The sequence below is a fragment of the Perna viridis genome, chromosome 7 (genome assembly GCF_037379345.1).
Source record: "Perna viridis isolate PV_CMFRI_1.1 ecotype Kerala chromosome 7, ASM3737934v1, whole genome shotgun sequence".
NCBI lineage: Eukaryota > Metazoa > Mollusca > Bivalvia > Mytilida > Mytilidae > Perna > Perna viridis.
Window position 1 is genome coordinate 33,480,661 of NC_142451.1, and position 17,285 is coordinate 33,497,945.

Sequence of the window (17,285 nt, forward strand, 5' to 3'; positions counted from 1 at the left end):
CCATTTTTTTTAGTGGAGTCCGAGTTGCTCATATACGTTTGTTGCTTTGTACGTGTTATTTTGGTTATTTTTTTTTATTTCTTTGTTTTTCTGTCTATTTTCCCTGTCTTATCTTTGTCCTTGAATTGCATTCTTTTGATATCTGCTAGAATTTTGGTTCCCTTAATTACTCTGTATCTACAATGTAAAAAGCAATACTAATTACCATGATTGCAAATAATAACCAACACCCCTGTCTATTGAAAATAAAGTTATTTGCTTATAATTTCATTCAATATCATTTTAAAAAGTTAGTTGACTTTTACATGTAATAACTTGTTTAAGAAATACGGTGTGTTCAGAAGTGCTCTGATGTTTATTCAAAATTATTCCTTTCTGTCACAGCACTTAAAGCTCATGCTGTGAACCTGCTTACATTAAGACATCATTTATACACCGTACATTATGAGGTGGCATGCAACAAGATAAGTTACTACAAGTAATATGCTGATATACAAAATCTGCTGAATATTAATTAGGGAATCTTGTATACAATTAAGGCTTTGCCTTTAAATGTACCTGATGAATTAGCTGAAAATAAAAGATTTCACCACTGTTCAAGTCTCAGACATTTGTGATTGCCACATTAAGGCAGATACATAACACATTATAATTACAATAATCACCTTTGGTTTAGATCACCAGACATCTGACATCAACAAAGTTGTGAATGGGTATTCAATTTACATGTGATCAACTGTTATACAAATGCATTGAAATATAATACATGTACATGTATTCAACAGATCTAGAGGAGTAGCCATATTTGAATGTGTGACTCTTAGTCTTTCTTTTTGTATATGCAATTTAAGCATTAGGTTCATTACAACTACATGTAGTTCCATCCATAGGCATACCAGTATAAGTTTATATAATAAAGTAATTATATATGATTTGATAAATTTTTGGAGAGGTAAAGTGATTTTTCTATCCTGTGAGCCTTGCAAGATAAAAAGATGCACTGTTATAAGATGCATTGGCTCTTGAAGAGATACCTAGCCCGAATTTCCTCTGGCACGGAATATTCGGATATTGATCTGTCGGGTTGGGGTCAGAACGATGTGTGATACAAAAAGATTTTAGTGGTACTGCAGAGTATAGTACTTCAAGTGCTTCTAACGATTGTGCATGTTCTATCTAGTATGATTCCGGAATTATTTTCCTGTATGCTAATACCATATTCATTTTACATGGTAAAATCGGAATTTTTTGCTCATTTTTATCTCCATCCCCTCCCAAACATAGAGGACAAGGGTCCGGTTTTAACTGATAAACATGAATTATTTTGTAATATTATGAACTAATTTTTAATAATAGTTTATTCATTTTTTTTACGAAAGAAATTCAATTTTTATGAATAGAAATTTTTTTCAAGTTTAAAATATCTAAATTTATTTTTTGACGATTTTTTTACTATTTGAAATTTATTCATTTATATTAGAAATTCATTTTCTAATATTGAAAAATAAATTTTTCAATATTGAAAAATCATTGGTTTTTTTAATATTAAAATTCAACATTTTTTTTCTCGTTAAAAATGCAGTGGTCTTTTTAATATTAAAAGCCATTTTTAATATTTAAAATCCATTTTCTTGTTATAAAAAATTCCTATTAGAAATCAAGTTTTAAATTGAAATAAATTCTTATATTAGAATTAAAATAAATTCTTATATTAGAAATTAAAATAAATTCTTATAATAGAATTAAAATAAATTCTTAAATTATAATAAAAATAAACTCTTATATTATATACGTTCGCCCTTCCGACAATTGCTAATTATGAAGCAATAAAGTTTCTATTCTTCAATTGAAAACAAATGCATAGAGTCTTGATTCATTTCATTCTTAATTTTACTTCTACTACTGTGTTCGTAGTTATTGTAAATATTTGATTTACGAAAAAGAACGAAACACAAAGAGTGTACGTTGTTGGTAGGTCAGATTGATTTCCTTTATTCAATTTTCCTCCTGTTTTTTTTTCTTTTATTTTTTTATCGCAGTGTAGTTTTATTTTATTAATATCAATCTTATAAATGTTTTGTTTGTTGGGGTTTAACGTCCGAGCAGCAATATTTCAGCTATATTCAGACAATGAACATGAAATGGATGATAAAATGAACATGAAATGAAAAAAAAAAGAAAGAAAAAAAAAGGATGGGTCACAAGGACAATAGGGTCGACAAATTTTGATTGCCACTGGAAAAAGAGGGATGGGTAAGGTCGGGCAATTTAGCCTCCTGTGGCGGAGCGCAAAGGTTCCTACTCCTATCGAATACCACAGCAGGGTTCTTTAACGTGCGAGGAACGTGGCATCTTTCCCAACACGGTGCACCACTATGGTTTGCGGTCAGGTTTTCCGTATTATAGCCTGACAACCCCAGCATGTAACACGCCAGGGGTACCCCATTCCACCACCTGGGACACACATCCCAGTTGCTCTGTGGGCAGAGCGCCTAGCCCCCGGCTAGGTTTCTGAGCACTATTTAGTCGCCTTTTACGACAAGCTTAGCGCTGCTGCAGGCCTATTCTTTTAACACCCGGACCTGCACGGGGCATCTTATAAATGAGAATACTATCTGTACTATCAGGCGCGTAGCTGCCGTTAGGCAAAAAAGCTTTTGCCTGCACTTAATTTTGCCAATTTTTTTTGGAGATAAAATACATCCAGAAGAGGCATAAATGATGCTCTGAAACGCTATCTCCGCGGAGCTTCCCCTGGACCCCCTACAAGGGCTCCGCCCTGGACCTGCTGCCGTAATTTTGCCTACACGTCAATTTGGCCTCCGATACGCCCCTGACTTTTTCATAGTTTATTATTTTTTCAAACAAACGAAACATAATTGTGCCATGACCAAAGGACTCAAATTGGTCACTTTCTTGATTAATAAAGTCATTTGAAACCATCTGTTACAACAAAAATGAAGCAATGATTACATGACAAAAATAGTTTGTGTTAATTGATCAAATAAGAATAAGAATGTTACTTTTCATTCCATATCCATGTCTTCAGTCTTCGGAGCACGAATGGTTAAGCTTTCATCTTCATCCCTGAAACACTGGATGTTCTTGGCATCAACTGATCGGGGAACAGTCATTTGGCATGAAAAATATTTCCTCAACTCATGACCATCCTCTGACCTTTGACGCTCTCCTTGGGCTGTCAAGATCCCATCTTTACATGAAATTTTTACCTCTTTTGGATTAAAGTTTCCGACGTGACCATCACTTGGAACTAGAGTGCCTCCTTCTGAAGGATTAATAGCCAATTGCCTCTCTTCAGACTTGATGTATGGGGCCTCAAGCATTAATGTGCCATCTGATTTCATAAAGCTGTGGACTTCATCGGCTTCTACATTCTCCGGCAGTTGGACTGTTCTTTTTCTCTCCACGGTGTCACCCCAATCGTCATCTCCTTCATTGTACTTGGCATTAATTATCACTTTCCCTGTGATGAAATTTAAGAATATGTATTGGATTAATATCTATTAGATTAATTGAGTACATTAAAAAAACATAAAATTATCCCCATAAATACGTTAAAAGTAATTCAGAATATGCATAAAATATTTGGCTAATAATAGAAAATAAAAAAAGAAAAGAAAAGAAAAAACCGAATATTTAAGCTTCATTCATGCATTTGCACACTCATTTAGTAAATCATTTCAGATCGATAGAAGTCTTTAAAGAGAAATCAAGTTTATAGCGGTAATCAAAAGAATGTAATCCAGGGACAAAGACCCGACGTGGAAAACAGACATACACAACAAAGAACAGAAAGTAACTAAAATCATACAAAGTAACAAAAGCAAATGAGCAACTCGGACTCCACTAAAAACTGGGAGCATGGACCAGGTGCACCGGTAGGGTAAGCGTCCTCTGCTTTTCTAGAAACACCCGCCGAGTTGCTCATAAAAAGTCAAGTCCGGGGTAGACAAATGAGAAAAGGAAAACTATGACCCGTTGAATAAATCAGTTTTCATATTGCAGATGGATACACCATAACGATCCACGAGTTCATGATGACGACCATAAAACTTCTGTAGTGATGACTTCAATCTTGTAGCAACATGACCCTGTTCCAAAAGCCTATTTGTTAGAGTTCTAGTGCGATACAAAATGTCTACGTAGTTTCGGCAAGCTCTGACATAACATATAATTGAGTTGTGATATGAACACTCCATACTTACCATTTTCTACTTTCACCTTGACATGTTGGGGGTCAAAGTCTCCAATCTTGACATTGTAGCTCCACTTCTTGTCTGCAAGTGATGTTTCTGGTCTCCTCCATCTTCCAGAACGAACCATACCCATAGGTCGATCAAGCTCCATCCCATCGGCTCAAAATCAGGCTCAACCCCTTCTTCAAAAAGATCATCGAAGCCATGGTTCATTCTGTTCCAAAGAACCGGTAAGAAAGCCATTATTATAGTTTCTGTCTGTCGAATTTCCTTGTAAAAAAACAAATTCTTCTATCAAATCTGAAATAACGCATCGTGGTTTGAACTTTATATACAACAACTGTTTAAAAGCCCAGAACGTACCAGAACAAAAATAAACTAAAAACAAGGTGGAAACCAGCTTTCTATTTTTAGCAATTTTTTATCATCTAGATCGATCGAGTATTTTCGAAAATACGAAGTAAATGATGTCCTGAATGTCTTTTGTTAGATTGTTTTTGCAATATATTGGGTGCGGCATAATTAGCGGTAATGAAGATCCCGACGATTGATACATTTATATGGCAAGCCAAAGTGGACAAAAATGATCACTTTCTAATATTAAAAAAATATTTTTTTATATTACAAATTTATTTTCTAATATTACAAATTTATTTTCTAATATTACAAATTAGATTTCTAATATCACAAAACACTTTTTAATAATAAAAATTCAATTGAATTTCTAATATTAAAAAACGATTTTAATATAAGAAGTTGATTTTCTAATATTAGAAAATGGATTTGTCGTATTCAGTAACGATTTTTTAATATTAGAAAATCATTTTGTAATATTAAAAAATGTGACTGATTTTCTAATATTACAAATCCATTAAACAAATTTGGAATCAGGAATTTGTAATATTAGAAAATGAATTTTTAATATTACAAATTGAATTTCTAATATTAAAAAATCTTTTCTAATATTAAACAAAAAATGATTTTGTAATATTAGAAATTAATTTTCTAATATTACAAAATATTGATTTTTGCCCACTTTGGCTTGCCATAGATTTATGTCATAATTTTGAACCAAATCAACATTTTTTAACTATTAAGTTCAAGCCATTTTACATGGTCCTGATTTAGCTGTGTTGAAACTTCTAGACGCTGAAAATATTCTAGTTTGTGGGACATTTTAAAAGTATCATTCTGACATGTGAAGTTAGCTTCTATTTTCTTGAAGCTTATATATTCTTAAAGCCTGGTTAAAACTAACACATTTTATTTTGTTTATTTGTGATTATTAACTTTTACACCAATCACTGCAATACTGCGTTCTAATGTGGAAACATTAGACATCTAGTGCTGTACACAGACGTCTCTGAGATTTACATCATTTTGATTTTAAGAAATCACCTTATGTTTTTCCATCTGAATCCCCTCGGCGAGATCATATGATTGAATTGATGGTTGATTTGCCCGATTTCGAGAGAATAACCGTGTTTGTTTTTAAAGCATATTAATCGAAAATTGTAAATAAAAATGAAACTCGTGTTTTTGTTTCTAGATCACTGAAGTTACACTTTGTCCGGATGGTTTTAGGGATCTTTGCCATTGCTTTTATAGGCAAATGCAAAATTCATAGTGCACACTTCTACGTTTGTTTTGAAAACTGACATTCTCAGTGTATCTTCGAAGTTTAACTTGATATCATGTTAGCAGTTATGAAAACTAGATTATGATACATTTTTATTATAAACATATATAAACTGTCTAGTTTGACATTTGTTTATTTCAACTTTAATATTATTGATTATTATTTATTCTGTTAATTATTTCGTTATTCAAGAAGGTTTCTCGATGTTATAAAACTTTGCAAGACATATATATTGTGGTACACATACCCATGTAAGTCGTTGCGAGTCAAAATATATCATTGGTAAGGGACGACAATGTGAAATAGAGTGGGTATAGAAAAAAAGGAACAATAATCGTTATTTAAAAGATGTTATTTTTGCACCATTATTTTAGTTTAATTTCTAATCACTGGTTCTTAAAGTATTTGGTCAGCTCCGCGATAGATCAGAATATGTTTTTGCAGAAACCGTTCAGAAAATAACATTGCACCAACTTGAAATGAATTATGATACCAAGATAATTCAACATACACGACCAACAGTTCGTATATTGTATGTAAGCACTTAAGTACCACTCCGTGTAAGAATCAGGAAATTGGTGGCACATCAATTATCTCAATTTGTTTTTTTTACTCAGATATATTCAATACATCTAGGAAACAACCAGAGGGCTATTTAAATTTTCCCTGAAGCATGTAGATATTTTTGACTGCTTATATAGGGAAATTTTTCCTACCGTTTTTCCACTTTGCATATCAACTAAATTTTACCTTCATGTGCAACACCTTGTATACATTTTCCCTGATTCTTACCTTAAAAGAATAGAAATATTTTAAACTTCCAACTGCAATATTTTTTTCGTTTTTCTTTATCAGTTAGATGTCAAGAAAAGGACATTTAGAAAATATTGTAATTTGGTGCATTTTTCCAATAAATATGATACAATAATCGATACTTAAATATGAAATAACATTGATCTGTGAAAGTTTTCGAATAATTATACGACCGCCAAAAATGCGTATGGCGCTATCGTCGTCGTCGTTCGTAAATACTTCGTTGTCGTGCAATAATTTTCAAGAGTATTATCTTCATGAAATTTTATGATATGGTTACAGAAAGAAGGTTGGTAATGATTTTGGGGGTGATTGGAATTAGGGGTCAAAAAGGGACCTAAAACAAGCCTTTTGAAGAATTCAACTATATAACTAGAGGAAGTCTTAATGTCTACAGTTCAGTACCACAATGGTCGGGATTGGATTGTTTTTTTTTGTGGTAAAGACTTGAAATTTTCAGAGATTAGGGGTCAGAAACATACATTTTCCTGATGTTCAGACAATAACTTGTCCAAATCAGAACAAAATACGATACCCTATGAAAATCCGTGTCTGCAGATTGCAGATACCTATTGTGGTTTTTGAGCAATAAACCCCAAAAAATCTACTTTTTAATTTTTGGTTTGATTTTGAAAATTTTTAATTGAATTTCAAATTTTCTGTTTGTTTGTTTGTTGGGGTTTAACGTCCGAGCAGCAATATTTCAGCTATATTCAGACAATGAACATGAAATGGATGATAAAATGAACATGAAATGAAAAAAAAGATGAGTCACAAGGATAATAGGGTCGACAAATTTTGATTGCCACTGGAAAAAGGGGGGATGGGTAAGGTCGGGCAATTTAGCCTCCTGTGGCGGAGCGCAAAGGTTCCTACTCCTATCGAATACCACAGCAGGGTTCTTTAACGTGCGAGGAACGTGACATCTTTCCCAACACGGTGCACCACTATGGTTTGCGGTCAGGTTTTCCGTATTATAGCCTGACAACCCCAGCATGCAACACGCCAGGGGTACCCCATTCCACCACCTGGGGCACACAACCCAGTTGCTCTGTGGGCAGAGCGCCTAGCCCCCGGCTAGGTTTCTGAGCACTATTTAGTCGCCTTATACGACAAGCTTAGCGCTGCTGCAGGCCTATTCTTTTAACACCCGGACCTGCACGGGGCTCAAATTTTCTGCTATATTGTGTCCAAAAAAGTTGTGTCCATAATGAATTTTAAGTGTGTCAAAAATATATATATTGTGTCCACATTTGCCCCAACTGTTCAGGGTTCGACCACTGCGGTCGTTACAAATGATCCCAACAACCATCTTAGCAGTTGTTTTGCAAATAACATCCAATAGATGACACGATTTTAATAAAAAAATCTTGTCAAAATTGGAGTGGAAACACGAAGATGACAGACACCTTAAACCAGCGATGTATTAAAGACAAATACATGTATTACAAATGTACAAGTATAAAAAGCATTATTTGTTTTAAAGAAATTTATTGGGTATTTTTTTATTATAGCAGACAACCGACAAGTTTAAGAGAAAAATGCCATTCTAGTGTCGTTTCAAATGACATCAACAACCATGTTAGCAGTTGTTTTGAAAATAACATTTAATGGGTGACAAGATTTAATATACTTAATGTAATAAAAACTTTTCAATTGTAGTGGAAGCACAAATAATGCATGAAAGGTTGATGAGTTCACTTTTAATGAGCAACTCGGTGGGTGTTTCTAGAAAAGCAGAGAACGCTTACCCTACTGGTGTACTTGGTCCATGCTTCCAGTTTTTAGTGGAGTTCAGATTGCTCATTTAGTTTTGTTTTTTTGTACGTATTGTGTGTGTCTTGTTCATATCTGGGCTTAGTCCCTGGATTACATTCTTTTGATTTCCGCTAGAATCTGGGTTCCCTTGATTACTCTTTGCTTCATGTCAACTTTATCATGCTAGACACAAAAAAATCTCCGTGACCATAAGAAAAGAAATACTTCTTTGTAAAAGAATGCTTTAAAAAGGTATAAAAACATATTTAAGCTGATTGTTTCATTATTGCGATGACATATAAATTCCCTCTATTTAATGAAGAGCATATTTAGTGCAATCTATGAAATATTCCATTTTTAGATATCGTATATGAGTTTAGATTGGTTAAATATGCACTTTAAGGTTTGTGTGTCTTCAGATTAAAGAAAAAAATGTAAACTAAAATAAATATTGGTTTTGTTTATTTCTGATTTTTTTGTTTTAAGGTTCATATTTGTAAACACTGTAAGATTCTACGAGTTGTGACCTTAGGAATCAATTTCTTGGAAAAGTGACAGTGCAGTGAAAATATTTAATTTCTTCAAAAGATCAGCATCGTCTACTAAAGTATTAATATTCAATACAATTTTTACCTAAATATACTATCATTTTGCCCACAAGAACAAATAAATTAAATGTGAAAATGTTGCATTTCAGTCAAAATTTATCAGTACAATTTCAATGGTTCTTGTTAAAAGTTAAAGAAGGATAAAGTATATCACCATTTCGTGACACAACATGTCGGAAGGTATCTTATATCTCGTCTGGGCAATTTTCGTACTCTAGACTTAAGTCGACTGCAGCATAATACTAGTTTGTGTTAACAAATCTATATTGTCGAAGTTACGCATTTCTTATAATTTATTGTACGATGCAGATTCACTTAATTTTGAATTATATTATGTTTACATAAGTACATATGCTTTTCTCTTTAATTATCATTTTTAAAGCATGTTATTACTGCTGCTACATGTTATAACTGGATGAGAATTTAAGATAGAAGTACATCTTCAAGTACAAATAGAATGTGTTTCAGTATTTTAGGATCGATATCTTTGTGAGTTGAACCATTATTGAAGAAAATCTAAGTAAAATGAAATCTTCGATTTTGTTACTATTCACGTCAATTTAACCAGATTGTACTCATGCTGTCTTTCAATTCTTGCGATGTTTTGTATTAAATCCTCTCTTATTAATTGAATTTTTTTCCATTTCTATATCCCCTACTTGTAAGTTAATTTTCAAAAGCCTTGATAAAATCTACACTAGCTACATATTTCATTTACGTAACTAGTGACTAAAAATGTATTATAAATTGTTTCGACACCACAAATGAAGTAATAAAGAAACAAAATTTTACTACATAGTTTACACCACTAACTAAAAAATCCACAGTTCCAAACTTTTACTCTGATATTATGTTTGAATCAGTCCTTTTTTGTCACTTTTGTGACAAAATGTGTTTTGGTGATAATTCTTTGTAAACAACCCAGAAACCAGTGTGCCACTTATTCCATAAGAACAACAACCAAATCTCAAAATTAGGACGATACATATGTACTTCTGAAAAAAATTGAATTAAATTTGAGATAAATTTAAATGTATTTGTTCAAGATGCTTATATGGGAGGGTGGGCAGGGGTAAGGGGATACAGGGGTTAAAGGAGCGGGAATAGGTCGTTGAAAATGTGGGAAACGGTGGTGAAGGAGATTGAAAAATACGGGACGCGGGGATTTTGATTGGGAACCAGAACCGGCGGTTAAATGAGAGGGGTCGTGAAGCGGTTGTCAGTAGGTTAAGAGTCGGTGGTCTAGGCTGAGATAAGCGGGGATGAAGTACCCCATGTCCATCCTCTCTTATATTGATAAAATGTAAAAATAACCAATCTACTAATATGTTAATGAACTAACTTGTATTTTCATTTTTCTATCACTGGTCTTGTTAGGAAAATGACCTATCAATTTGCTAAAGAATCAACCGAACGGGATAACAACAAAGTAATATTAAAACATCTCTCATTTTAGCTTTGAGGGAATATTAAAGTGCAGTTGCAGTTCTTTGAATTGAACACAACAAGGTGAAACTTTTTGTTACCAAAAACTGTGATAATTAGATAGAGAAAAGTAAATAAAAAAGACATTAAAAAAACAACAAAACAGGTTCCGCTTAGGTTATGTTGATAGTATGCTTAAACTCGTTAAATTGTGCACATGTCGTCAAGAATAACATAAAACAGTATTGGATCGTTTCCGAAATAATGTTTTTTTACAAAGCCTAAAATAACGTTTTTTGCCGCGGTCGTCAACATGTTCTGATTGATCGCCACGGGAAATCATTAACCTTTACCAAAAAAACTACCTTCATTTTTTCAGTTTGAGTGAATTTTGTGACAAGTATTATATCAGTTTGCTTTCAGGACCCGTCTATACATGATTCATTTTAACATTTACAGCAAAATTATTTCCTCATCAAATACCCACCTTTGTTTTGATAGTTTTCACTATTAAAATGATAATAAAAAACGATCACCTGCCAAAAAAGAGTTATGTAATTTATTTTTTTAGTTTTGTTGTCGAGGACTTTCAGAGCTTACTTAATGTATGTTTACACTTGTTGAAGACCTTTTGGTGATCTCCGAAATATTTACTATTTTATATTTAGGTTATATGCTGGTGCATTCTTTACGTTTCTCCATAAACGTTATTTTTGCTAGCGATTCATTTTGTAATACGAAGTCAGAGAATAATTGAATATTATTTGTACTTAGAAAAAAAATTGCACAAGTTTTTGAATTTTGGAGAACACGGAAGCTCATCCACAAACATTTTCTAGAACAAAATACTCGCATCGTTTGATTGTATGCGAATGCCTAAGGTCTGGACGATTGCAAATCTATATTAAATTGTCGTTTTAAGAAGATATATATGGTTTCCTATATTTGAACATAAATGTTTTCCGTAAAATATGTACCAAAAATTCAGGGAATATTAAATATACACTTGGACATAAGTTAAGGATTACTGATTTTTTTTTTAGATGAAAGGTATCTTTAATTCCAATAATTTATTAGATATACATCACCTAAACATCTTTAAAGCATAGAGAATTTTCCATCTTTTAAACAACCTTATAAATTATTATTTTAAAAGGCATTATGTTAATCCTGTTATAAAAGGTCATTTGTTACATTACATGACTTCAATGTTTGGTTACAAACTTTTTTTTCTGAGATAGTCAACTTCATTACACAAATTAACAAATAGGACCTAACAAACACAGATTAACATCAACGACAAGATTTTCTTTCATACTTTTTTTCAAGAAAATATTTTTATTATCTACAAAAAAATTACTTCATTTAGATTTTGTCAAAAGAAGCCTCTAAATTTGCAATACTATTTACGGGCAGATATTTCTTATTAACGTTTAAGATTTAACACCCATCTAACATCATAGTAAATTTATGACTTAAGTCGTATGAAAGTTGTCCTAAACCTTTTATCACACTCCATTTATATATGTTAGTGCTGCTATACATAATAGCTTAATTACTCTTCTCAGAAATATACTAATAAAGATATACTAAGAAATATCTGCCCTTAAATAGTCAAACACATTTAGAGTTTTGTACATGGTGAAGAATCCATATGCACAACATACATTTTATAATGTGAAGTCAGCCTCATATCTTGACCTACACTTAGAAATCGATGGTAAAGGAAAACTATTGACCAAACTACGACAAACGTGATGACTTTTCATTCAGAATTGTCAACTTTCCTTTCATCTGTGGCAACATCCCTTCGGCTCCTGCGTGTGGAGTGTTCATATCACAACTCATACGTTATGCCAGAGCTTGCTGAAACTACGCAGACTTTTTGTATCGCGATAGAACTCTAACAAATACGCTTCTGGAATAGGGTTATGTTGCTACAAGATTGAAGTCATCACTACAGAAGTTTTATGGTCGTCATCATGAACTCGTGGATCGTTATGGTGTATCCATCAGCACCATGAAAACTGATTTATTCAACGGGTCATAGTTTTCCTTTCCTCGTTTGTCTACCCCGGACTTGACATTTTATGAGCAACTCGGCGGATGTTTCTAGAAAAGCAGAGGACGCTTACCCTACCGGTGCACCTGGTCCACGCTCCCAGTTTTTAGTGGAGTCCGAGTTGCTCATTTACTTTTGTTACTTTGTATGTATGATTTAGTTACTTTATGTTCTTTGTTGTGAATGTCTGTTTTCCATGTCTGGTCTTTGTTCCTGGATTACATTCTTTTGATTACCGCTATAACCTTGATTCCCTTGATTGCTCTTTTAACTGTTATAATACCATTACAAACAAATGTCTGCTTTAGCTGCCTGACGAATCAAGAAAACTGTCAAAAATCCTAACGTCCCAAGATGTTAAATATTTTTATGTGTTTTTCTTGTCTTGTCTTTCTGCCTGGATTACATTTTTTTATTCCGCTAGATTCTTGGTTGCCTTGATTACTCTCTTAAGTGCTCGGCAAGGACGTCAATATTTTTATACTAATGATTTCTGCTCATCATTATTAGGTTTAAGAAATGTGAACAGCCTGTGTTAATTTAAGTACAAAAATAATAAACAAAAAATACATGAAGCAATAATGTCGATGTTGGTATGATAATAAGATTATATTGAATAAGAGGAATCATATTGAATGTGCTAACAAACCAGTAAAAACAAATAGGCTAAAGTGACCCAAGGATCTTCAATGAAACAAAAAAAACCAAAAATGTAATTGCAAAATGGTTATTACTGAGAGAAATTAACATTGATATTTTACTTGATTGCAAAAAGTGTATTGTACCAGAAGGTACTGCCTGAAACTATATTTCGCATGTTGAAACCTTAAAATGGGATCTTTGAAACGATCTGAAGCTATACATTATGAAAGACTAACTGATACAGCTTAAGAATATCAGGACTACAATTGTATTAAGATTTTCGAAAACAATTTTGTTCTAGACAACCAGTTACTCCTACAACATAAGAGGTTGGAATTCCGTTCCTCCATACCGCACCAAATCAGAAAATAGCTTGCCAGACAACCTCTAGCCTTGCTGGAGTAGACAACCAGTGCAAATCTTTGAAAAGTATATAAACCAGCAGGAAGAACCGCAGATTGTAACGGGGAAACGATACAGCTACAGGATATCAGAATTACAATTGTATTGAGATTTTCTCAAATAATTTTCTACATAACCAGTGCAGATACTTGAAAAGTATATAAACCTGTATGAAAAAGTTCAGATTGTTAAACGTCATATTGCCAGAACAGTTAATTGCACCATACGAAGATGGAAAAAAATGCCTGTGAAACGAAATTAGACAATGACACCAATTCAACTTCCGAAATGTAAGAAGACGCGCCTGGTATAGAAAGATTTGTTTGTTGGAAAGAATAAACAATCAACAAGTTTGCCCCAGACATATCGAGATTTAATTACACATTATATAAATAAAAACACATTCATAATTATCATATTAATAAATTCATAAAGGGCACACATTGATTTTGAATACATAATGATAATGAATTCAAATAAATAGATGGATTTTATTTTCTAAAAACCAGGCAAAAAGGTTATTCATGCATGACAAAAAGCCCATTGATATCAGTTTTAATTACTAGTTCAGAAACCGTGACTGATCACATAACCAGTCGTAGTTCTTCATTTAGTTGATGCGCTTTTGAGACAAAATTATATAGATTGTACATGGAATTGGCACTTTGCAAGAATTATCGTTCTTGAATTGGTTTCATTTGGATGACCTATACTTAGAGATCGATGGTAAAGGAAAACTATTGACCAAAATTTACGACAAACGTGATGACTTTTCATTCAGAATTGTCATCTTTCCTTTCATCTGTTGCAATATCCCTTTAGCACCTGCGTATGGAGTTTTCATATCACAACTAATACGTTACGCCAGAGCTTGCCGTAACTATGCAGAATTTTTGTATCGCGCTAGACTTCTTACAATTAGGCCTCTGGAATAGGGTTATGTTGCTACATGCTTCAAGATTAAAGTCATCACTACATAAGTTTTATGGTCGTCATCATGAACTCGTGGATCGTTACGGTGTATCCATCTGCACCAAGAAAACTGATTTGTTCAAGGTGTCATAGTATTCATTTCCTCTTCCGTCTACCCCGCACTTTTTATGAGCAACTCGGCGGGTGTTTCTAGAAAAGCAGAGGACACTTACCCTACCGGTGCACCTGGTCCATGCACCCAGTTTTTAGTGGAGTCCGAGTTGCTCATTTACTTTTGTTTCTTTTTATGTATTATTTTATGTTCTTTGTTGTATTTGTCTGTTTTCCATGTCTGGTCTTTGTCCGTGGATTAAATTCTCTTGATTTCCGCTAGAATGTTTGTTCCTTTTGATTATTCTTTCAATGGGAGATGAATGTATGGTTTTCTAAAAAGTGCAGATCTGAATGCAGAAATTATTATAATTATGTGAAATTATAGCATATGTAGATGTTGTTTGGTGGGTTTTTCTACACCATGAATCATTTTACCATTGGCACTGTCTGAATTTTATGTGGATTGGTACTTAATTCTTTGTCTTAAAGAATGGTTCTATACACATTCACTAAATGAGAAAGTATCACTGTATACTTAAATTTCCTATTTTCAACATCAAGCTATTTGACATATCACGTAAAATAAGAATAAGATAATATCACATTTCACTGTGACATGATAGACTGTCACATGAATATGGGACACCATCTCTTTCGTTTCACAATGAAATGAGATGTGGAATATATAGCCATAAGGCTGCATAACATTTGGTATATCAAGTTGAGCAAGGTCAATTTCTTGACACATTTGAGACGTTTTCGTCGCGCAATTACTTGATTTTATGCGACTTTTATGCATTTTTTAAAATATAAATTCTGACTATGAAATTCACTTCGGGTTATCAAGAGAACCACAATAGTGGTACCACTTAACAGAAAACTGTAAATAAGTATAAATATTCTGTTGTTTTTATTTTTTTTAAAAATGTAAGTAAGACGCCAAGTTTCTTGATATGATTAGAAAGCTTGGAAATTTGGATGCATGAGGAAACCTATGTCAACTTACTTGTTCTACAGAGTAAGAGTTTGAAGGAGTAATCAAGGGAACCAAGGTTATAGCGGTAATCAAAAGAATGTAATCCAGGGACAAAGACCCGACATGGAAAACAGACATACACAACAAAGAACAGAAAGTAACTAAAATCATACATACAAAGTAACAAAAGTAAATGAGCAACTCGGACTCCACTAAAAACTGGGAGCATGGACCAGGTGCACCGGTAGGGTAAGCGTCCTCTGTTTTTTCCAGAAACATCCGCCGAGTTGCTCATAAAAAGTCAAGTCCGGGGTAGACAAACGAGGAAAGGAAAACTATGACCCGTTGAATAAATCAGTTTTCATGTTGCAGATGAATACACCATAACAATCCACGAGTTCATGATGACGATCATAAACTTCTGTAGCGATGACTTCAATCTTGTAGCAACATAACCCTGTTCCAGAAGCATATTTGTTAGAGTTCTATCGCGATACAAAAAGTCTGCGTAGTTTCAGCAAGCTCTGGCATAACGTATGAGTTGTGATATGAACACTCCATACGCAGGTGCTGAAGGGATATTGTCACAGATGAAAGGAAAGTTGACAGTTTTGAATGAAAAGTCATCACGTTTGTCGTAAAGTTTGATCAAGAATAACAACAACAAAAAAAGACTAGAAAAAAAAAAAACAAAACAAAACAAAACATTTTAAATGTTTGTATCAGCGATGTATAAAGAATGGCAAACAAATGCGTCTCATTGTGAGATATAAAGGCTTTTTGTTTGTTAGTTTTATTAATGATCTTTAATGATTTAATGCGTATACATATCAACCTTTATATAACATTCGCATCTTGAGGATGGGTTCTGCTATCTGTTGAAACAGTCACTTGAAGTCATAGTGAATTTACTAGAATTTACTATAATACTATTCACTGCAATAAAACACTCATTAATAGACTAGATCGGTCTAGATGTTGCTAACAATAAACAATTTGGTTTTTCCCTTGTTAGAGTTAATTCTATTTTTGGTGTGTTCTACCAACTTCTAGACATGCAGTTTTTTATATAACGCTCAAACAATGATTCTTCTTCATTTCAGGTTTAAGAGCCAAGTATTCATTTAAATCTAAAATTAAACCAAAAGTTCTATTTAAAAAAAACCAGTTTTTCTTTAAAAGCCATATATAATAAAACAACATAAAAAAAGAGACTATTTTACAATGCAACAAGATGTAAGTATTATACTCCGGTAAGCATGGAGTACAAACCTATCATGAAATAATTGCAAGAAAAGTGATAGTTCATGCTAAGTTCAACGACGGAAATGACTTGTGGAGTGATACTGTAGTGCGAAAAAGAACAGTCGGAGAATATATAAATGCCGATAAAGTGCATAGCTTTACGAAATCAGATGGCACATTAATGCTGGAGGCCCAATACATTAAGTCTAAAGCGACGAAACGGGTTGTAAATCCCTCAAAAGGTGGCACTCTAGTTCCATGCGATGATCACAGAAACTTGATGAAATTTCACGTAGGCGACTTCAGTCCAGAAGAGGTAAAGGTTTCATATAAAGATGGGATCTTGACAGACCAAGGAGATAGTCAGAGGTCAGAGGATGGTCATGAGTTGAGGGGGTATTTTTCCCACTAAATGACTGTTTCATCATCAGTTGTTACGAAGGATATTCAGTGCTTCAGGGATACACATACG

The 17,285-nt window shown here is 33.3% G+C and overlaps 1 pseudogene across 1 annotated transcript; it reads right to left on the reverse strand.

Moving 5' to 3' along the window:
• Positions 1 to 235: 235 nt before the first annotated feature.
• Positions 236 to 4,578, reverse strand: LOC148612389 (alpha-crystallin B chain-like; annotated as a pseudogene). Its single transcript, XR_015924378.1, has 2 exons — positions 4,227 to 4,578; positions 236 to 3,484 (listed from the first exon to the last, which is right to left on the reverse strand). The product of XR_015924378.1 is annotated as an alpha-crystallin B chain-like (transcript).
• Between the last annotated feature and the right edge of the window lie 12,707 nt (positions 4,579 to 17,285).